A 24298-nucleotide genomic window follows, 5' to 3' on the forward strand; every position below is an offset into this window, starting at 1 on the left:
AGATCCGGGAATAGCAAGTAACCTCAGTCACTTTTTGACTGAGTTTTTTCGAGGCCTTTTTGTCTCCATTCTTTCGAGTCGATCGACGCTTGGTGTCGTAGGGATGCCCGGCTTCAAGAACTGCGGTGACTGTCACTGCATGATGTTGGTAACGTACCCACACCGCGTGTGTCTCTACTGCCTGGGGCGTGACCACGACTCCAAGTCGTGCCCCGACTGTCAAGCTACAGTGCCGAAGACTTTGCGGGAGCGGTCCCGAAAGTTGCTTGAAGTCCGGCAGTCGGCTCCGCGCCACTCAAGGTCCCAGTCCTGAGGGAGGTTGAGGTACTGGTCGCGGAGCCATCACCATCGTTCGTCTGGATCTAAGACTTTGCACTCGTGGTCGGGTAAGTCGAAGCATTCCAAAACGAGGTCGTAGAAGTGTCGTCGCTCCTCGACTTTCCCTCGCCGGTCACGCGACGCGGCTGAGGTTGCGGGTGGTGCCACCCCTGTGTTTCCGGCGGAGCCTGCGATGTCGCTACTGGCCTACCCGCCCTTCCCGGGTCCGTCGGCGATGCCTGCTCAGGTGCAAGAGTTTTTTGCTGCCGTGGCCCGACTCTTTGGGCCATCTGGCACCGCCGGTGCGCATTCGGGCCCCGTGGACCCGACTGGGGGTCCTGTCCTTCCATTGCCTCCGGCTTCAGCCTCGGCCCCGGTGCTGCAGGACCCCCCGGGATCCGGGCTCGGACCCCGGTCGACACCGGTTGACCTCATGATAACTCCACCGTTGTCAACCCCTCCGGCACCACCACAGCATCACTCGGTGCTACAGCTGACGTCGACCCCGGTTTCAGTCCTGACCCGGACACAGCGCCGGAACGGCGTCGCTCATCCCGACACCTTTTGACCCCTTTGTCCGTCCTCCTTATTTTCAGCCTGTTTCGATGACTTCGGAGAAAGGGGAGGACTGGGAGGGGTCTAAGGACCTTCTCACACAACAGTGTGGTTATGATCCGGACTGGGCAGAGGATTTGGGGGATGCCAGTGGTCTTGACACCTCACCTGACCTTGGCATGTTGTCTCCTCCTTCCTTGGCTACAGAGGAGAGAGCAAGTTACGAAGTGATGTTACGTAGGGCAGCTAAGGCCCTTCACCTCGAACTTCCTACAGTGGCCGTCGGGACTAACCTCCTGACATAAGTGCATCAGCCGGCAGCTACATCTGCGGAGCCACTGCTGCCTTTCAATGAGGCACTTTCTGACGTTCTTTTGGGCATCTGGTCCAGGCCCAACACAGGGGCTCCTGCGGACAGGAACGTGGCCCGATGCCATTGCCCGGCTCCAGGCGACCCCCCCTCTTTCTCTCTCAACACCCCACTCCTGAGAGCTCGATTGTCCACCCCTCTGCTTCCCAGAGCGCGTTCCCTTCTTACCCTCTGGATAGGGAATCTGTTATAATCTAGCAAGTGATTAATGCATCCTCTCTATTGTTGCCCTTTGCCTTGCTGCTCAGTCTATGTAATGTCATCAGAATGTTGAGTGTGTTTGAGTGGAAGAAGGAATCAGTTGGTGTGGAAGGGCTGGGCAGCAAGGAGGCTGCTCCTGGTGGGGCCTAATATGGATCTAACTTGTTTCCTGTAACCAACTAACAAGAAAATAATCTTATGAATAAATCTACTATCCTGTTCTACATAACTCGACCTACGTATCATTCTTCCTTACAACAGAATCCAAGAAGCTGGAGCAGCTTGGCAAGAAGCTGTTTTCATCTGCCAGCTTAGGGCTGCAGTCGGTGAACACCGCATGCCTCTTGGGCCGTTATCCCACTCTGTGTGGGACACGGTTGTGCAGGTGCTACCTAACTGTCTGGAGGAGGCCCAGACGGTACTCTCCCAAGCTTTTGCTGCTGTGAGAGATGCAGCTAAGTTCACCATCCGTTGTGGGCTTGATACCGCCGACTCGCTGGGCCGGGTGATTTCTACGACTGTGGCGCTTTGGCACCACGCCTGGCTGAGGACAACTGACTTCTCAGGAGATGTCCGGAACACTCTCATGGACATGCCTTTTGATGGCATTTGCCTTTCTGGCAATAAGGCAGATAGTGCGTTGGAGCGCTTTAACGACTCCCGGGCTACGACCAAGTCCTTGGGCCAGTCGGCCCCTCGGCCTCTTCCACCTTCTGCCTTTAGCTCCTTTCTTGGCCACGGAAGGGGTGCCCCAACACGTTCGTTCCAGAGCCACAGCTCAACAACAGCAACAACATCAGCATGGACGTGGGAACCGTCAAGGCGGTTCTGGGGGCCAGCGGGTGGGTAAGTCCACCTCCACCCCTGCAGCATCCACTGCAAAACCTTCCTAGTCCGAAACTTCAAGCCCATCAAACGCCAGTGGGCGGCAGAATTCGCTATCATCTCACCCACTGGCGCAACATCACCTCGGACAAGTGGGTGCTGTGAATTGTCCGAAGGGGCTACTCCCTCCCCTTCGAGACTACACCTCCAGCCATGCCACCTCAGTACCACCTCATGTCGGGGGACCATCTTGCGATTCTTCAGCAGAAAGTCACGGACCTCTTGGCCAAGGGGACCATTGAGAGCGTTCCTGGGCCAGAAGTAGGTTGTGGTTGTTATTCTCACTACTTTCTGGTCCCCAAGAAGGACAAGGGCCTGCGTCCTGTCTTGGACCTCAGGAACGTCAACCGCTTTCTACGGAAGGATAAGTTCAAGATGTTGACGCTAGCTCAGGTCTTGTCTGCCCTCGACCCTGGAGACTGGATGGTAGCGTTGGACTTGCAGTACGCATATTTCCACATCCCCGTCCTGCCGGCCCACCAGCGTTACCTGCGGTTCACGATAGGCCACGAGCATTTTCAGTTAACCGTGCTCCCCTTCGGCCTTACCATCGCCCCTCGGGTGTTCACGAAAGTGATGGCGGTGGTCGCAGCTCTTCTGCGCAGATCAGGGGTTCCAGTCTTTCCACCTCCAGACTACCTCCTGCATTTGCTGAGGTTTTCAATCAACGTGCCAAAGTCGCACCTGATTCCCTCTCAGAAGCTCCTCTTTATCTGAACGATTCTGGACTCGGCGCAATTTCGGGTTTATCTTCCCGCGCAGCGAGTCCAGGGTATCCAGGCAATGATTCTGATCTTTCAGCCTCTATCCTGGGTTCAGTGAGGATGACCCTCCGGCTACTGGTGGCCTCCTGCATCCTGCTAGTGAAGCATGCCAGATGGCATATGCGGGCTCTGCAGTGGGACCTGAAGTTCCAGTGGGCAGAGCATCAGGGCAACCTGTCCGATCACGTCCAGATCTCGGAGGGCACTGCATGACAATTGCAGTGGTGGCTCACAAATTTTGATTGGGTCAATGGTAGATCCCTCTTCCTTCCCCAACCGGAACACACAGTTGTGATGGACGCGTCCCTTCTGGGATGGAGCGGCCACATGGGAGAGGTGGAGATCAGAGGCCTCTGGTCTCCGGCGGAGTCACGGGCTTCATATCAACCTTCTGGAGCTTCGGACGATCCGACTTAAGGCATTCCTTCCCTCTGTTGTGGGGAGAGTAGTGCAGGTGTTCACAGACAACACCGCCGATGCATGATGGATCACGAATGGCATCTAAACTCGGATGTGGCGCAAGGTCTCTCTCCGCAGTGGGGAGAGCCTTGGTTAGATCTATTCGTCATCGAAGAGAACGCACAATGTTATCAGTTCTGCGCGTTGGAATTTCCAAGGCGCACTCGGTCTGCAACGCTTTTCGTTGCGAGTGAAGTTGCGGTCTACTATACGCCTTTCCACCTAAACCACTACAATGCAGAGTGCTGAAGAAGATCAAGCGCACCGGGCCCAAGTCATTCTTGTGACTCTGGACTGGGCTCGAAGCGTATGGTATGCCGAGCTACTCAGCATGGCGATCGATTCCCTGGTCCGACTGCCTCTTCGGGAGGATCTTCTGTCGCGCAGCAGGGGAGGGTCCTCCACCCAAACCTGTCCAGCCTCTACCTCCTTGCGTGGAGATTGAGCGGCGGCAGTTGACGTCTTTTGATCTGCCTCCCGAAGTTTGTGATGTTATCTTGGCAGCTAGGTGTCCCTCCACTAAAACAGTATATGCCTGCAGGTGGAATACATTTGTGGTATGGTGCAAAGCAAAGGCTGTGGATCCCCTTTCTGCCCCTCTTTCAGAGGTCCTTCTGTTCCTCCTTTCTTGGGCCCAGCAGGGCTCTGCAAAGGGGAACTATCAAGGTCTATCTATCGTCCATTTCAGCCTTTATACGGCTTTCAGATCAGCCTTCCCTTTTCAGTCCCCTGTTGTAAATAGATTTTTGAAAGGCATTACTGAACTTTTCCCTCCTGTTCCTTTCATAATGCCTCAGTGGGACTTGAATCTGTTTCTGACCTATCTGATGTGGGCTCCCTTTGAGCCACTTCACAACTGTCCTCTTCATCTTCTCACTTTAAAGACTGCTTTCCTAGTTGCCATCACCTCTGCCAGAAGAGTGAGTGAGCTCCAGGCTCTTTATTCTAAACCTCCTTTTCTCTCTGTCCATCCGTACAAAGTTGTTCAGGGGACTGGTCCATCTTTTCTGCCAAGGGTTGTCACTGTCTTTCACATCGGGCAGACCATAACTTTGCCCACCTTCTTTCCACCTCCTCATCCCTCAAAAGAGGAAGAGAGGCTCCACCGTCTGGACCCAAAACGTGCGCTATCATTCTACCTCAACCACACACAACAGTTCTGGGTGGATTACCACCCTTTGTTGGCTATGTGAGCACCAAGAAAGGTCGGCCATGCACAAGCCGGCGATCTCTCGATGGGTCGTTCTGTGCATTAAGGCTTGTTATTCTTTGGCTAAAAAGGAGCCTCCGGTGGGGCTGTGCGCCCATTCTACCAGGGCTACGGCAGCCACTACTGCTTTGAGACGGGGAGTTCCCTTGCATGGCATTTGTCAGGCAGCTATGTGGGTCTTGCTGCACACATTTACTAAGTATTACTGCCTGGGCAGCCAAGTCCGGCGAGACGGCTTCTTTGGCCGTTCTGTTCTCCAGGACTTCCTGGAGTGATCTTGGTTCGCAGACCCACCACCGGGGTTGGTATTGCTGGGGTATCTATTCTAAGGTAAGGAATCTTATCACTATGTGTTTCTTTCAGATACACAAGTTACTTACTTTCGGTAACAATATATCTGTAAGAAACATTAGTAGTGATAGATTCCTTACCGCCCTACCTATCCTACCCGTTCTGCGAACTGATTTCTAGGGTTAAGGTTATCCCTTTTAGGGCCCTAGTAGTGGTCAGTCTATTGCATGGCTTCTGTCGTGCACAGAACTGACGTCAGTGCGCGTGGGTGCGTCTAAGTATCTCCAGCAACGGCAATTCGGCACCAACGACTCATGCGGAGCAGCACCACGATGCCTACCGACGCGCAGGAGTACTGCTGATGAAAACCAGGGTGATTGTATATTTCTGCACATTTACTGTAAATGGGAAGGATATTTGTTTATTTTCTACTCTGTACCTTCACTCTTTTTGAAGTTTACTTCTTGTGGCAGTAAGAACGAGTCCAAAAATCTGTAGTGTGTCTGCATCCCTTCATCACATTCTTTTCAAAGAATGTAATTATTTGTCATGATGTCAAAACAGATGTTGAATGATCACAAAGAAATGTGTTGCAGAGACAAACTATAGGATCTGTGCAGCAAGAATGGTAGAAAAAAGCATGATGAACAGCCAGGAAGGAGCGCCTTTCACTGTATCTTAGCTCTCTACCCTCAAAGGCTGTTGAAGAGGAAAAGTGTCAAGTGGTACTTTGACATAGAAAGCAGACACCGGTGTCCATTACCTTGACATTGAACTGTTAGGAGTATTACCATTTGGCATCTCATCATTCAACATTTCACCACTCAGTGCTGACAACATTGAAATCAAAACCAAAATCTTTGATGTAAAGAAAGTTTTGTCTTACACTCCTACACCTACGGCGTCTGAACACAGAGTTCAAGGCATGTGAGTTGTAGATCATATGCTTTGCATAGCCTACCATCTAGTGTTGGGTCCGGATGTTAGCACTTTGTTTTTCTTCAAAGAAGTCTTTTCCAGTCACGAGGTAGGTGGCTCCTCCTTTCGGTGACAGTGCGTATGGGCATCAACTCCATTGTTAGATTGTTTTTTTCCGCCATTGGGTTTGGACGTGAATTGCGGCACTCAGGTTCCCTGTTGTAGATAAACTCGCAGACCATCTAAGGTAAATGAAGGGGTTTATTTACGAGCACAGCAGTGAAGGACCCAGCGCCTGCCGACCAGTCGACCAACTGTCCTGGCAGAACTCAGAGTCCACAGTAATCTTACAATTCTAGAACACAGGGAAGAACATAGAGAATAAAGCAGACCATAGAGAAAACAAGTGTGCAGTTTACAACACATCTCCTTTCCTTATAAATCAAACAACAGAAAGGAAAAGAAAAAGAAAGGAAACATATTAATTACAAAGGTAATCATTCAGATAAGTAGGTGGTTTGCGGTACCTTGGAATCCTGGAAGTTGAAAGGGGAGGGGGAAGGGAGGGAGAAGAATCAATGGTGGTGGATGGAACAGCAGAGGAACCAGAATCCGATGCATCACCACCTCCGAAGCAAAACCTGTCCGAAGAGGAGGAAGAAGCACACTCTTGGGATAAAAACATGTAACCACTACCACCCCCCTCCTTAGCAGAAACAGAACAAGGATTATGAGAAACAGGAACAACAGAAACAGGAGGAATTCGCCCACATTTCTGGTAAACAGCAACCCGTCTCAAATTCCATTTTTCCCCATTTTCAAGGAGTACATAATTGGGAAAGACTTTCTTAACATTAAAAGGCCCTCGAAATTTTGATAGACCTTTGGCACACCTCCCTGGTTTGACTTTGACCATATCCCCTTTTGAAATAGCACAACCCCCAGTGGGAGAAGATATAACATGCTTAGAATCAACAGACCCATGATTCAACAAAAGTTGCTTGAACCAAGAAGGAACAAGCTTTGTACCCGGTGGTCTTCCACGCAAAATTTCAAAAGGAGATTTCATGGAACTCCCATGAACCGTCGTACGATGAGCATACACCATCTCCTGAACAATATCAGACACACTGCACCCACCAGAGACAGCCAGTTGAATCGTTCCCTTCACCAGCCTATTGATCCTCTCACACAATCCGTTTCCCTGAGGATTGTAGAGTGAAGTACGATGATGGGACACACCAGAATGGGAAAGGAAGGACTGCATTTTCTGCGAGACCAACTGGGTCCCATTGTCAGTGACAATGACACTAGGAAAACCCTCAGAATGGAACAAAGATTTGAGGAACAAAATGGTGGTCTCAGTAGTGATGTCTCTGACAAAGTTGACGACCACCCATTTAGAAAACGCATCAACACACACAATGGCAAACCGTTGATGCAGGCCAAGCTCAGACATGGGCCCAATGAAGTCCATGCATATGGTATGCCAGGGCACCTCAGGACAAGCAATCTCACCCATGCTAGTGCCAACAGCCACTTTCAGACGTTTTTCTCCTTCCTTGCACAGCCCACACTGTTCAACCCACACAGCAACCTGCGCATCCATTCCGGGCCACCAAAAATTATGTTTGAGTCTCTGTTGGGTCAATGTCTGCCCAAGATGCCCCTCATGTGCAATGTCAAAAAGCTTGCGCCTGAGGCTACACGGCGGAACAAATTTGTCATTGCGCAAGACAATGTCTTCCCCACATGTAGATAATTCGTCCAAAATCTTGATGTAAGGACGAACAGAAATTTGCACACAACTTTCTCTCCTAGGACCATCCTTGAGCAACCTGACCACCTCTTTAAGAACCTCATCACTCTCCATGGCATCCACCCAATCCTGATGTGAGAAGGAACCCACCCCAAAAGAGGTGACGTCCTGCACCTAAGCAACACTCTCATCCAACAGGTCAAATTGGAGATCAGAATCCATAGAAACCAAAGGCAATCTAGAAAAGCAATCCGCCTGCAGATTTCTCCAACCTTGAATATGCTCTACTTGGAAATGGAAATCTTGCAATTTGGAGGCTAACCTGGCCAACCTAGGAGAACCTCTGACAGCTCCACCAGGAGCAAGAATCCTAAGCAAGGGTTTGTGATCAGTTTTAATAACAAAGCTGATACCTCAAAGGTACGTCCGGAAATAGTGTGCACCCCACACAACAGCCAAGGCCTCCTTCTCGATAACACTATAATTCCTCTCAGCATCAGATAATGTCTTAGAAGCAAAGGCAACAGGCCGTTCCAAAGGACCATGTTTCTGGACTAGGATGGCACCCAACCCAAAAGCACCTGCGTCAACCATGAGAATCGTTGGAAGCCTAGTGTCAAAGGGAGCCAAAACACCCGCTTTACAAATCTGCTCCTTGATCACCTCGAAAGCAGATTCTTGTTCTGTACCCCAAACGAATTTGCAACCTTTCTTGAGCAAACTCCTCAACTCAATAGTCCTCTCCGAAAAATTGCTGACAAATTTAGAATAATATTCTATAAGGCCCATGAAGGACCTCAACTGATCCTTATCAGTTGGGCGAGGAGCTGACCTTATCGCTAGTAGCAAATCTCTCTTGGGTCTAATACCATCCACAGAGATCTCATGCCCTAGGTACTCAATCTGTTGGACAAGAAAAACACACTTTTCTTTCCGTAATGTAAGCCCAGCATCGCCAATCCTATGTAGCACCTGCCTGAGTAATTTATTGTGCTCCTCCACGGAACTGCCAAACACAAGAATATCATCTTGGAAGTATACAACTTTCGCAAGCCCCTTAAACAACTCATGAACCAAACGCTGGAAAACACTTGCTGCCGAAATTAACCCGAAAGGTAAACGTGTGAACTGAAAAACACCTTCCGTGGTGATGAAAGAGGTGATATGCTTGCAAGTGTCATGCAGCCTAACCTGGTGGTAAGCGCTTTTAAGGTCAAGTTTTGAAAAATATTTAGCGCCCTCTAGTGTAGACACCAATTCATTAATGTTTGGGAGGGGAAAAATGTCTGCAACCACACACTTATTCACAGACCTGAGGTCCACACAGAAGCGTAGCTTGCCATCAGATTTTTTTGAAATCACTACGGGCGAAACCCACGGTGACCCTTCCACAGGTTCGATGACCCCACTCTGTAACATTTCTTCCAACAACACTCTCACATCATCCCTAATAGCGAGAGGAACTCTCCTGAGCTTGTGTTGGATGGGTATACACCCCTCCTTCATCTTTATCATATGTGAATAGCCTTTCAACTCGCCCAATTCACTCCTGAAAACAGACACAAACTCACTCAAAATCATATCAATCGAATCATCCTCCAAGACCATAACTTGGTCAGGAGCCCTCGGATTTATGATTATATAGAGATCGTATTGATGAATCCACCCCAAGATGGGCGGACCATCAAATGACACATAAACCTTCCCCATTATGGACCTCTTCTTGAACACAATGCTAGATTCAAAGTAACCAACAATGTCTATAGTTTCTCCTTGAAATCCCTTGGGAGATATGTCACTCTTGAGCAAAGGTTTGTCAGACCAAAGTTCCCTAAATGTCGACTGAGGAATGATAGTGTGACGGGATCCAGTGTCAACCATCAGCGAAACTTCACGCTCATCTATTGTGAACATAGCCTTAGGTCTATTCATCCTTTGATCATTGACGTTGGCAACATCTGAGTCACCAATTACCAATAGCTTGTCTCCACCAGAGTCACAGGAGGAATCTTCCACGACAGCAACCTTCTGCTTACTCTTCGTTTTGCACATTTTCGAGAAATGTCCCACTTTTCCACATTTCAAACACTCTTTGTTTGCTGCAAAACAAAACCTGGCCTCCGAGGAATGTGAATTACTGCCACATCTATTGCAAAACTTGCTTTGAGAAGCGGCCTTCTTAGGAAAAGTTTTCCACTTATTCCTGATGACAGCAACAGAGTCATCCACGCCAGAATGGGAATCATATTCTCCATCTCTGTCTGAAACTATAGACACTTCCTGATCCAATTGTTTTTTCTTGGAGTTCTCAATAACCCTGATGCATTTCTCTGATTCTTCAATGACTTGCGCAAGTTCAATGGCAACTTTTTAGAGTCGGATTTTTGGCTGCCCAAAGTCTTTCTTGTATTTTGCGACTGCTACACTGCACTATTAGCTGATCGCGAATAAGTTCTTCTGCCATAGTCCCAAACTTGCACTTTATCGACAACTCTCTGAGACGGGTAACAAAGTCATCAATACCCTCCTCCGACCTCTGCTTTTGAGTGTAAAACTTGTACCGATGCATCACAAGATTTTCTTCTTTTGCAAACTTAACTTCCAATCTGGAAATTGCCTCTTTATATAGCTCAGGAATTGCTTCACCATTCGCCTGTAATGCGATTGGTAAAAATCTAAAAATCCTTTGCCCCTCCTTCCCAAGTGTACTCAACAGAATTGCCTTTTTCCTCTTCGAAGAAAATTCTTGCCCATCAATTGCCTCCAAATAGTTATCAAATATAATGAACCAATCCTCCCACGGTACAGGAGGATTCCCTGGTTCATTTAAAAAGGGTGGAGGAGACGTGATATTTATATTTTGCGCCGTTGCCATAATACAAACAAGAATAAATGATGAACAAAGTGAAGATAAATACCTTTCTTGTCGCTGAGTGAAGGTCTCTTACCAACGGAACTAACCCTCGTTAAAAACTGAGGAGATCGGTAAACTCAGCGCACTGTGTTCAAACTGGACCATTAAAATGGCCGCCCAGCATAAACGAGGCTTGAGACGCACGTCTTGACTTCCTGGTGTGCCGACGTCATAAAACAATGGCCGGACGTCTGAAAGGAAGCTTGACGCTTGGATACGTCAGACACAGGCTACAGTCACGCACACAGGCTCGAGTACACGGGAGGGGAGATTCAAAGCCGTTGCCAGGATACGCTGTTACTCACAGGTAAGCCGAGTGAAAAGTCGGTAAAATGCCCTCAAACAGCTCCGAAATCCGGCGAGGAGGTCTCCGATGACAGGAATCTCGCAGTAGGAGATTACTGCAGCACCACTGGGTTCTTTGTTGCTAGGTCCTACTGCACGGTGCTCCGACTGGGAACTTCTCCATCATGTCCTCGGGTGTCAGACAGCAGGGGAAGTCAGGAGTCAGCAGGCACAAGTCGCCAAATTGTTGTAGATAAACTCGCAGACCATCTAAGGTAAATGAAGGGGTTTATTTACGAGCACAGCAGTGAAGGACCCAGCGCCTGCCGACCAGTCGACCAACTGTCCTGGCAGAACTCAGAGTCCACAGTAATCTTACAATTCTAGAACACAGGGAAGAACATAGAGAATAAAGCAGACCATAGAGAAAACAAGTGTGCAGTTTACAACATTCCCCTCGATGCCCAATCCACTACCCTAAACGGTATTGTTTCTCAATCACGTTTCCCATTATCCATGTATCGTTTCGACTCAAGGTCTTCGATCGGAAGATTTGTAGAGCGCCATTGGGCCTACCCGCGTCCGGCTCGCTAGCAGTCGATGGAACACACTCCATTTAAATTATGTCCCGGGTGTTGCGCTAAGTTTCCGCGCACCGACTTGCACCTGTGTCTATCCCAGGAACACGACGAACATGACTGACGTGTGCTGATCGTTTAGATCCAAGAACACGCTCCGTGACCGTCAGGCTCGACGTCACAAAATGCATCCAAAAAGTGGCTCCGCACCGGACATCTTCGGAGAAGATTCAGACTAGGAAGAATTCCATGTACAAGGAGCCGGAAAAAAGGGGGAACACATCTCCGTGTCCGAAGCCGACCCCAACACGGAAGAGCATGAGCAAGTAACACTGGGTAAACGTACAGTGAGTACTAACTTTGTACTGCATTTACCAGGAAGCAAAGGGGCGAACTGTGCTGGGATGTGAGGCAGTGTGCTCCCAACCGCCCTTTCTGTTCAAAAGGCTCCCTTGAGCCAGCAAGCTGACGAGCTTTGGTGATGCACCTGTGTGCCTGTGTGTGGTACTGTGACCTGAGAGGTATTTAGCAGCATTTCCAGCAACCCCAGATGACTTTTCTTTTGCTTTCTACAACTGCTGCTCTCTACCGAAGAAGGGTTTAACCCAGAAACACGTGTCTAGAGATATACAGCAATGTCTGCACCAACTTTAGTGAAAAACTACAGCAAAATTTTAAGCAAGTACTAACTTTGTACTGCTTTTACCAGGATGCAAAGAGGTGAACTATGGTGGGATGTGAGGCAGTGTGCTCCCAACCCCCCTTTCTGTTCAAAAAGCTCCCTTGAGCCAGCAATCTGACTAGCTTTGGAGATGCACCTGTGTGCCTGTGAGTGGTACTGTGACCTGAGAGGAATTTGGCAGCATTTCCAGCAACCCCAGAGGACTTTTCTTTCTTTTGCTTTCTACTACTGCTGCTCTCTACTGAAGACGGGCTGAACCCAGAAACACATGTCTAGAGATATACAGCAATGTCTGCACCAAATTTGGTGAGAAACTACAGCTAAATTTTAAGCAAGTACTAACTTTGTATTGGTGAAAAACTACAGCTAAATTTTAAGCAAGCACTAATTTTGTACTGCATTTACCAGGATGCAAAGGGGCGAACTGTGGTGGGATGTGAGGCAGTGTGCTACCAAGTACTGACACCCCCTTGCCCCAACACTTGACTAAGAAAAAGGCTCCCGTTCTTCCTCTGCCCTCGGGCCAAGGTTGGCACAGAGAAAAAGTTTCGAACGCCCCACCTTCCGACTGGCACCGAAATGCAAATCAAAACCTTCCGGCTCGGGATTGAGTCGGGCCCCATTCCGGTACCGAACCGAAATCTTCGGCATCGAAATCAAAGTACATTGTAGTGGTCATCCCTTCGCTACCGAAAAGTAAATCTTCGGAGCCGAAACCTTTGACGCCGAAAAGTACGGCACCCAAAGGTAAAACACCTCTTCCATCAAAAGACCCATGTATCGACATTCCGCCTGCTAACCCGGATCCAAAATGAAAAGAACTGGTTATTCATCCAGATAATGGGCATATTCATGTAAACTTGCCAGAGAAAAGGGAAATGGGCTTACAAGAGGACTACCACATTCCTTTGAAATGAAAGAATGTGGGTACTTACCCTTCTCCTCCCATTACACCTCCTTCTCCCATTACACCTCCTTCACCCATTGACCCAAATTTACTCATTACACTCACAAATTCCCCACAACCACAATCGTCGAATCTGCAAAATGAAGGGAATGGGGATGAAGATAGACCACAGGACATTATTAATGACCCCTGGGAGGACTATAATACAGATCCCAACACCGATCAGGATCTGGATCTATACCATTCCAAACCCTCACCGCCTGATAACATAGGGTATGTAGAGCTACGTAATAGGGCTGCTCAATACCATAGGCTACAATTACATAAAGAGGCTATTGAAGAGGCGTTTCTATTTGAGACCTTGAGTTCCTTTCAGAGATCAACACAGACACTGCCTTTGCTTAAAGGAATGCGTAAGTATGCTGAGGACATTTTTAAAGACTCTGTGCGGGCAAGGATTGTCACAACCAGAATAGAAAAAAAATCCAAACCAGCGCCTACTGACCCCTCTTACATCAAGGGTCAAGTTCCATTAGACTTTCTTGTATCGAACACTCGCAAAAGAGCAAACTCACAAACTACAGACGATGCCCCTCCCTGATAAGGAGTCTAAATTGATAGATGCCTTGGGCAAAAGAATAGCAGCGCAAGAAGCCAATCTCTGGCGAATTGTAAATACACAAGCTCTTCTAGCTTGCTATGACCGCTCATTATGATGAGCTAGAAAATGTATTCAGTTTTAACCTGACGAGCACCAAACTAAAGCCAATGACCTAATTCAAGAAGGGACATTCATTTCCAACACATCTATTAGGTGTGCTTTAGACGTTGCAGACACCGGAGCTTGCGTAATCAACACCAGTGTATTGCTAGGCAGACATGCTTGGCTCAGAATTTCGGGATTTAAACCTGAGGTCCAAGCCTCTATTCTGAATCAACCTTTTGATAAGGAGCATCTCTTCGGTCCTACAGTGTACACTTCTTTAGAGAAGATGAAAAAAGATACAGATGTCGTTAAATCCATGGGGGCTTTGCAATTCCCTTCCAATCAGGGCTCCTTTTGTCGCTCCTTTTAAAGTGGTGGCTCCAAAAACACCTCCTCAGAAAATCCCTCCTTGTCTTACTAGGGCAATAATCAACCGCCTTCGTCAAGAGGTTACTTTAGAGGAGGATTTAGACGGAACAACAGCAAGGGAAGGGGCATTGTCAGAACTCTCCCTTCTGTGGGCACATAAATATATTAGTACAATTTATTTTGTGATTTACCTCAGTGCCGAAGTTTCTAGATGTGATGACCCAATTTACAGGGTCGGATTGGCATTGACAGCAGTCAGGCCTTGGGCCGGTGTTTCAGTGGCCTCTGTGGGCGGTGTTTTTTCTTTCCCAGCCCAAAGAAAACACTAAACAGGGAGTGGAGAACAGCCTCCCTGGGGGGCCAGGTCATTTTTTTATTTGTTATAGTAATTTATAATGCACACAAATCACCCCGACAGGGGTATCTCAGCCCAACAGTAGGTTACATGCAAAGGGAAACAGCTAATTAAAACAGTATTGTTTTTCAGTCTTTTCCTGAAAAGAGAACAGTCTGAACATGTTCGAATGTACAGCGGTAATTAGTTCCAATAGGGCTTTTCCTGTCAGAGCCTTATGAGTGAGGCAGCAGGTTTTAAAAATAATTATCTTCCGGACAGGAAGCCAGTGCTAGGAGCAAAGAAGGGGAGCCAAAGGAGTCCCTGATAGAAGGTTACAATAAGACGGGCTGCCGTATTCTGAATGACCTGTAGTTTTGATAGCAACGTCTCATTAGCAGAGGCCAATAAAGCATTACCATAGTCCATACGGCTAATAACAAGAGCCTGCACTAGAGTTTTCCTTGCTGTGAGAGTAAGAAGTCGAAAGTCTTTCTTCAAGAGTTGCATCATTTGAAAACAGGAGCCTGTAATTGAATGTACCTGTGCTCACTCATAGTAAGAGATTGATCAAGATAGATGCCCCAGTTCCTAATAACCTGTTTGGGCGTATGGGCTGTGCTGGGCACGGTGGACCACTGATCTGAATTCCAAAATTGATGGGCATGACCAAACAGCATAATCTCAGTTTTTCTGGCGTTCAGCTGGAGATAGTTCTCCGTCATCCAGACAGCAATTGCTGACATCCCAGCTGAAAAGTTATCTTTCGCTTTGGTCAAATTATTGTCCAGAGAGATTATAAACTGCATGTCGTCAGCATACGAGATTATTTCAAACCCAAAGGCTTTAACCATCATGGTGAGTAGTGCAACATATATGTTGAAGAGTGAAGGCCTCAAACAGGAGCCATGGGGCACCCCCTTGTCCAGTATCGGAGTGCGAGATTTAGTTCTGTGATTTCCAATCTCTTGCAGCCTACGAATAAACCTAGGATGGGACACTGTATCAAACGCTGCAGACAAGTTCAGCAGCACATGTATGGATGGCACATTAGCATAAAAAGAGCATCTGATATGGTCAGTAACAGTAACCAGAGCTGTCTCTATGCTATATGATGGTCTAAAGTCCGATTGCGACGGGGCAAGAATCCCATTCATCTCTAGATATTTTGTGAGTTGTTTGTTTATTAGACCTTCCTGTAGTTTGCCTAATAAAGGGAGCAACGAGTTGTGGCCTCTCCTTGACCTCCTCCCCTGCCAAGCTATCACCCTGAGGCAATGGTGGGCTGGGGAGAAGGTGACTGAGTGAGAGATTCAGAATCCCTTGGGGCCAGGTGTTGCTCTGGCCATTGAGCTATTCTCACTTCGGCCCCACCCCCCAGGGCCGATGCAGTCCAGGAACAGTGTTTTTCCATAACACCTTCCCTGCGGGCCATCACACTAAAGTCTGGTGGGTGGGAGAGGGTGGGTTTATGATGGGACGACCAAGTGATGTTGTGGACGGTGTGCCATCTTCTCCTTAGCCCGACCCTGATGATGGCCCAGCAGAGGTGTCTTCTTCTTAATTATCCCCCACCCCGCCAGGCTATTGCCCTGAGGCAATGGAGCCCTGGGGAGGCCGTGGGTAATAGAAGGGGCCTCAATGGGGGCCAGGTGTTGCCTGGGCTGTAGGCCATTGTCCCCTTGGACCCAGTGTCTTTCCCAGGAGCGATCCCCTACCTCTTTCATTCCTTGATGGAGGGTGCGTGTGCAAGGCCACATAGAAAGTGGCCGAAGGTCAGAGTTGCCAAGATGGATTATCAAATTGATTTGTGGTGTCTGCTCACCATCCTGTGATTCTGGGCAAATCCTTTCTTGTGTAATGTAACTGGTGCTAATGAATAGTGCTGCAATAGCCTTCACCGTGGGCATACACTATATAAAACTGTAAAAACGAAAAACAACAATAAAAAATAACCATCTGTTCATGCTTTATGATTCTGCAAAGGGAGCATTACAATTAAAGAGGACACTAAATTTTTGCATAGCTTTTTTTGCCTTTGTTTAGTTTAACAGTAATAGATCGTTTAGGCAACTTCAGAACACATTTTAAGTGCTTTTCCTTATGTTTACTGTTCATTGCACGTACTGAAAAAATACTAGATTGGGGTGATTATGTTGATTTTGTCCTGGCCAGGACATGAAATAGCGGCCATGTCAGCAACAAATTGTCCAGGTGGCAAACCTAGCCAGATCAGGTGTTGTGGCCATTTTACCTCACTCGCCTGGCCAAAATATAATGAATGCCCCATTTTTAAGAGAGAGACAAATTAAGTTTTCATGTGAACACTGATGCACATTTCCATTTAATTTTCTTTAGTGCCTCACTGTCTGGGTTTTCTATCTTGTGGAGGATGCGCTCTGACACTGAAGTCATTCTGTGCACCTTGTTGGATGCACCATTTTATTTCATTGTTCTTTTTGTTATGCAGGCTGAACCTAGGTCTGCACTAGGATAACAACATAACATTTTGTTGTATTGATATTTTCCAGTGACTCCCTCCTGCAATGGGGGATCTTGTTGGGTGATGTTTGTGGCTTTCCTTTCACTCACCAGCAGAAAGGGACATTCACATTTCCTTCCTCAACTCCATATGGCCACACCCCTCCCTCACTGCCTGCATGAGTGGGAAAACAGCAGGCCAATGTGTTCTTTACCTCATGGCCCTGACAGGACCGCCTTTCGCAGTCAGCCACTAAGACATACTTTCTGGATCGAAGTGGGGGTGAGAATTCATAGGTTTCCTTCTCACCTCCTGATGACCACACCCATGTTAGACAAGTGAGGGAAATAAAAGCAGCTGGACAGCAGTTTTCATCACACAACATCAATTTGGCCTCTATAGCGCCCACCACTAGAAGGACCTCATCCAGAAGTCGCAGCAGGAGGTCAAAGCAAAAACCTGACAAGTCCAGCTCTCAGGTACACCCAAGACCTGCTTCACAGGCTGCTTCTTCAGCCTACTTCTTCCTTTAGGGCCCAACCTTTTTTCTGCCCTTCCCAGGAGGAAGGATTCCATACTTAGGCCTTCAGTGACCCAGTCCAACACCTGAGGCTTAGGCAGTATGCAGTCCAGACCCTCTCACACAGAACTATAGAGTATTCACCCAGCCTTTTCTTTGCAGTTACTCTTCTTACGCAGGCATCACAAGGCCAAGCTCCAACTCAAGAGGGACATCTAATCCCATTTGCACCCCACGCTCCACTGGGCTGACCAAAGCAGGCTGAGTAGAGCAGTACTCCAAGCCACATCTAGGGCTCCGCAATCGCGGTCCCACCACATCCAGAATATCCTGCACTAGGCTTAGTTGAGTAGGTCTGCCCCAAAGCTTTACTGACTTACTACATCCAGCACCAAGGCACCCAGAAATGCAGTGTGTTGCTAGCTGATCCCTTCCTATGAAGCATGAAGGAACAGGTAGGAACCATTTTATGGACTTTTTACCAGTTCTTTGCACAATTAAAATGAGTAATTTGTGAGCCAGTCCAATTCTAGCTCTATTTTAAAGGTCTCATTCAAAATGCAGACAGGGTACTTATTTCTCCATATGCCAGGAATATTATTCAGTAACCTTTGGTTAGTTTTTAGCTGTAGTTTGTAGGTGATTCTGACTAAACTCAGTTTTAGGTCCGCTGCCAGAATGTGGCAACATTTGTGTGTGTTGAATTCAGGATATGTTTAAGCCTTTATGTTAATGTGCTTTTTTAAAAGAAAACTGTTTGAGACTCATTCCGAGCAAAGCCCTGCTCAATGCCTGAGCAAAATTTGCAAACTTGACACTTCTTTCTCTGTGCAGCAGGACTGCCTCTTCTTGCATGTTGAGGTTATATGTCCATTTTATTGATTTTCTGTTTTTCATGGTTCTTGCTATCCATGAGTGAGCTGTTCAGCAAGATAATTGCCTTGGTTCTGTTTAAGGGCTTAGACCTTGTTATGACTTAATATGTGTTTATATTCTGCTCCGAAGAAGAGGGCCCTTTGGTATAGCAACAACTTTTTCTGGTTGGTTGTGTTTTGTTATAATGCATTTGACCCGCAGAACATGCTTCAAATTTGGTGCCACAGCATGTCTTACACATGGAGGGGCATGTAAAGAATTGTGAGGGATTATTACACAGATGGAATATATAAACCAATATCACTATTTGTCTGCAGGTCACTTTAATTATGATTCTGAGAACAGAGTGTTTATCGCTTTTTCTGAATTTCGTGTGACATTTGATCCGAATTGTCTTTGCAAAAGTGAAGAAGGTGCACTTTGTAGGTTTGCATGTGTTTTCCTATGACCATAAAGTATTACCTATATCTCTTCCACTCATTCTCTACCTACCTTTTCCAGTTTCTACAGCTATGTATCTTTTCTTCTGGCTACTTGATCTTTCCATTTTTACCTTATGTCTCTCCCTATCACTACCTCATTTCTAGTTCTACTTCACCTCTCTCCTTATACTGTCTCTTTAACGCTCTGTTCACCTCCTTTGTTCCCCAAACCCTCTAGTTGCTACTACCCAGCAGAACGGGGGATCTCTATCTTGGCAGAGTAGTGCACATAAAGAAAGAGGGAAATGGGGAAAAGGAGGGGAAGAGAAACAGGGACGAAACTATTTGGTATCACCCAATGGAATGGTCAAAGTTCTCATAACAGTGCTTAGATCTTTATTGTTGCTGTAAGAATGGCATTAGTAAACATAACTAAAGCTACAATGCACATATGGTTAAGTGTGATATTATGTGCTTGCTCATTAAACATCAACCAAATCACACTTACCTTACTACTAAAAGTGTGAGGAATAGACTGGTTACACACAGAATTCAAAGTAAAACGCTACTGCAATTTAATATACATATTTCACCCAAGGAATGTTTTTGGAGCATTGTTCCTGATTGATTGTATTATGTTATGGCATCGGCTAGAACATGGGTACTCGCAAACATTTTCTCAGGGGCCATAAAGTGTGATCTGTGATATGACAGAGGGCCGCATTGACACCAGCAGGGTGGTGGTCAGGGATTGATGGTAAGGTGGGTGTAAGGGTGGCAAGACATATACATCTACTGTGTGAATTGCACAATGTGAAACCAAAATCTTGGAATTAATCCTCGCTTCTCCACTTAAAATTGTGTGATCCTAGGAAATTGTTTTATTTCACTTTCCCTCCTTTTTCTTCATGATCACATATGAGGTCCTCGAAATACATGACTTTAGGATGGGTGCTGTACAAAACCTTGTCCTATGTTTGATTTAATAAACTATAATGATGTTCATGTATAATAGAAACCCAGGTCACCCAAAGAGTGCACATAACAACTGACCTGCCTCTTAGTACACTATTAGCATTGTTGTCCGGTTGAGAGGAAGAAAGAATGTTTCTGATTTCATGTTTAAAAACTATCACTTAATAAAAAAATACTTCTCAATGCACTATCATCTGATGTACTAAGGTGAAACAGTTCTGCATGTTAATGGAATGCGCTATTAGAGTTTTAAACAGACTTTATCATACTTTTAAACTTTTGCTGCAAGATATCTCTAAAAATGAAGTTGTGTCTAAAGCTGAGTGGGAAGGACACCCTAGTTACATCCTTTCTTTAACTTCAATTAACCTTTAAATAAAGGCCTGTTTATTTAGCCTCTGTAATGAATTTGAACAAGGGAGTTACCTAGATGAATGTCGAGGATAATAATGCGATTCACTCTAGTCCTGTGCAGATAGCCTAGTGAGGACTTCAGGCAACAGGCGCATACATTTAAGCAAATTATGACAAATTGTACTGGCTTGAGTTAATTTTTTTGTGTTTTGGAGTATACTTTGGTAGGTCTGAATCAAGTTTTATTTTCTTTCTACAGGTTCTTTTCTCTTCTAGCACACTCCTTTAGCCCATGCGAAACAGGGCCTGACAAACATCCACAGTAATTTCAAATGCACTCTAGCCCTTCAGGGATAATGTTGTGAAATACTTTGGAGAAAAGATGGAACTTTCAGGAAAAGATCAGGTGTTGTGATTGACTTATATGATATGATTTGGAGGTTTCGTATGGGTACCTTCTGCAGGCAACATTTATATATTATATTAGTTCTTTCTATTTCGTTGCAGTTCTGTTTTCTGAAGTCCTCCACAGTGAAGTTGGACAAGGGCTTTATTGAAATGAATGCCAGAGTCTTTGGTGCTGACACAAACTAGCCTTGCAGAGCGAAGCTAGTCAAAACCTTGGACAAGCATTTGTCTTTTCGGGTAAAAGACTACACATTGTGATAGATCTAGACTTCTTGCTTTTGGATTTTTACAGTATACTTTTGTTGTCTCTAATAAAATATTAAATATTCCTGTCCTTGCAGGTTCTGTTTTTCCACAATGCCTCCTCTATTGACCAATTAAAGAAAAGGATTCTAAGAAATATTAAATTCACTCTAGCCCTCTTCAAATTATCAAGCAAATATGTAGAGCAAAATCTGCATACTTTTAGGTAAAATACCAATCATTATGATCAGGCATAATTGTATATATCTGTGAATTTGGTGTGCTTGTTTGGTGTAGGTGTCATTTCTCTTTCTGTTCGTATTATAGGTTCTCTTCTCTTTAAATAACTCAGGAGGAAGGAATTATTCGCTGGACTTAGAGAGCTGTTGCAACCAACATAAACTATACTTGCAGGTAAGATGATAGATTTTTTCTGTTCTTTGCAATCTGCAAGATCTGTTTTATGTATGGGTAAAAAGTAAACTTACTCTCTTTATTTCTTTTTTGTTGCAGGTTGTTTTTCCCCAAAGCCTCCTCATTGTGAATTGGCTAGAGCAGTACCCATGAGAGTTTAAGACCTGTTCTTACTGGGTTGTTGTACATTCTGTTCCCATATATCCTGGCCTAACCCTTTCCCACTTGACTGTGTGTGAGATTTATGATTTGTGAACCTTGAAACGGCCACGTTGAGAGCACCCGCCATGGCTCCAACGGCCCCAACAGCGCTGGGATGCCTGGCGTCACCTTGGGGGTGCCCTAGAGGGGGCATCTCACAGGGAAAGCCAGGAAGGGTTCCACAGCGGTATACAGCGCCAGGATGCCCTGAGATGGGGCGGCAGTGCGCTTTACAAGTATACACACACACACATTTACATATGACTGACAGAGCTCGGTGGCGGTTGAGAGGAAGCGCTGTAGTTTCTCGGCTGACCTACGCCTGAGAGACCGGTAGACTGGCAATGAGCAATGCCACAGAGTAAACGAATCGGGGGCTGCCTTTCATTTTGCTTGCTGATACCGATCATGGAGTTTGGGCGGATTGAGGATTAATTTCTGCAGTTTGTGGATACTGGATGGGGCAGCTGTGCTCGCTGGGCCGGATAGGAGTTTGGTGGACTTCTCTTTAATGACGCAGGCTTGCCATGCCACACTATGTAGCGGTGAGTGAGCGACATCTAAGGGGCCCTGGTAGCAGCTTTCCATAAGTACAGCAGGAGGCGAATAATATAATTAAATGTTGTTCGAACTGCTTTAAATTGCTTTACCAGCAGTGAGGGGAGATCTTGCCGGCTGCAGACCATGTGAATCATTTTGGACTTTTTTTTCTCAGGGGTAGAGAGGATTGTTGGGGCTGCGGAAGTGGCCCATGTAGCTATGGGTGCGGCTTGTGGCCATTAAATTTACTACCAGAGACTGATTAGCAGGGAAAAACGGATAGTGAAACCTATTTCCATGGCCTCCACAAGTAAGCCTCGCTTTGTTAAAGCCTCCGCTAAAACAACTCGCAAGCAGCATAAGGATGAAGAGAACATGACAGCTGCCACACCATTCTCCTCATTACCAGATCCTCTTGTGTTTATGGATCCAGAGCAGACTGTGGGAGAGAGTTCAAGTACCCCACAGTGAAATATAAATGATAAGGATACTTTATCCTTCTTGTTGGATTCTAAGCTGTTTAGCTCGATTCTGGACTCTTTTTTTTGTTTAAATTTTTCTTTATTCAACAACCGTCCGCATAGTACAATCGGTTTAATCAGCAGGTACAGTAATGCACATTGGTATCATAAGCAATAATAGCAATTGATGAGCTACAACAGTAAAAAAGCAGAGACATCAAAAAAGCCAACATGAAACATCATAGGCCATTATTGTTACATGAATCAAAACATCATAGGCATTTGATAACAACAAGAGGACTGATAGTAAAACACACTGTATACATTGGCATGTGGAGCCTGACAGGGCCAAATCTCCCACCATGGGCACCACAATTGTAGAAGAAGCGAATTGAGGTGGAGGGACCCCTCCGGACCACGCTCCAACTGTGTGGGCTTAGGAGTCAGCAGCAATAGGATGTTCTATCAAATATGACTGTAGCGGGCCCCGTATATCCCGGGGACGTGGGGAGCGAGGGAGCAAGTCAGTTGTTCTTGCCAAAGGATCGTATCGCCTAACCACTCCTTAAATTTAGGAGTGCGACCGCGGCCCCATTTGCAGGCCACCTAGCGCTTTGCCAGGACCAAACTGAAGGAAACAAACCACCTATATGTAGTAGGGATATGCGCAGTGTAGCCAAGAAGCGCAGTGAGTGGAGATCTAAGAATGGATGTAGCAGTCATCAAGTCGAGGGCCCCCAAAACCTGTTGCCAGTAGTCATAAACCCCAGGGCACGTCCAGGCAAGGTGAAGCAAGTCTACCTGTCCCGCCTGGCACCTAGCACAGTTATCAGATTCGCGCAAGCCATACTTGTGTAGTCGCACTGGAGTATAGTAATAGCGTTGGAGATATCTGTAGTGAATGATATGCAGCCTACTGTTTGATGAGACCCCCTCAGTCTGTTTACAACAATAGGACCATTGCTCATCGGTCAACTTCTGGCCCAGATCCAACCCCGACTTAGCGCGGGAAGTGCATGGCAAGTATTCATGATCAACGTACAGTGTATGGTAAAGTGTGCAGACTAGGTGTCCAGCAGTATCTGCCTGGAGCACACGATGTAGAGGTAGCAGGGTGGGCGGCTCTGAGGGGAACATGGGATGACACGCTCCCACCTCATGTCTTAGGCGAGTGTAAAGAAATGTGTCCATGGTAGAAGGTGGCGTGTCATGACACAACTGCTGGAGAGTGCGGAATTTACCATTAACAAAGAGATTCCCCCAGGTTTGAATGTTACGCGCTCGCGCCATGTTTAAAAAAAATACCTTCTTGCATCAGTGCCACATCAGGGTGATAGGTTAACGGAAGCAGAGGGGAGTAAACAGTGGACTCTGCCGTGTATACCAAAATACGGGCCATGGCCATGTTTGTGCAGTCTACTGAGGTGGGCTCTCTTTCACGGGGCACCACTCTGGAAAGTATTGCGCCATCCAATGGGATTGGGTCTGATAGCCAATGTTCAGTGGCAACATGGGGGGGTGTAACGAAGAGGGTGAAACCAGTAGTGAGTGAAATGGGACTGCGTAATATAGCTCAAAGTTTGGAATATCCAAACCCCCTTGCTCATATGGTCGTGTCAGCGTGTCCCATTGGATAAGAGGTTGACTACCACCCCAAACTAATCTAATCAACTCTGAACGGAGAGTGCGAAAGAAGTGGCGCCCAGGATCGTAAGGGATATTGAGGAATAAATGAAGGAATTTTGGCAATATAACCATTTTAATGAGGGATATACTTCCCGCCGAAGTCAGGGGCAATGTGCCTTCCAGCCGGTAATGCAGCTGGGAATGTGTTCAATAGCGCATCCATAATTAAGACGCATGCGTTCGTCGCGATCTGTCGTGACCCTGATCCCCA

Source organism: Lissotriton helveticus, chromosome 5_1, assembly GCF_964261635.1.
Source record: "Lissotriton helveticus chromosome 5_1, aLisHel1.1, whole genome shotgun sequence".
In the NCBI taxonomy this organism is placed as follows: Eukaryota; Metazoa; Chordata; class Amphibia; order Caudata; family Salamandridae; genus Lissotriton; species Lissotriton helveticus.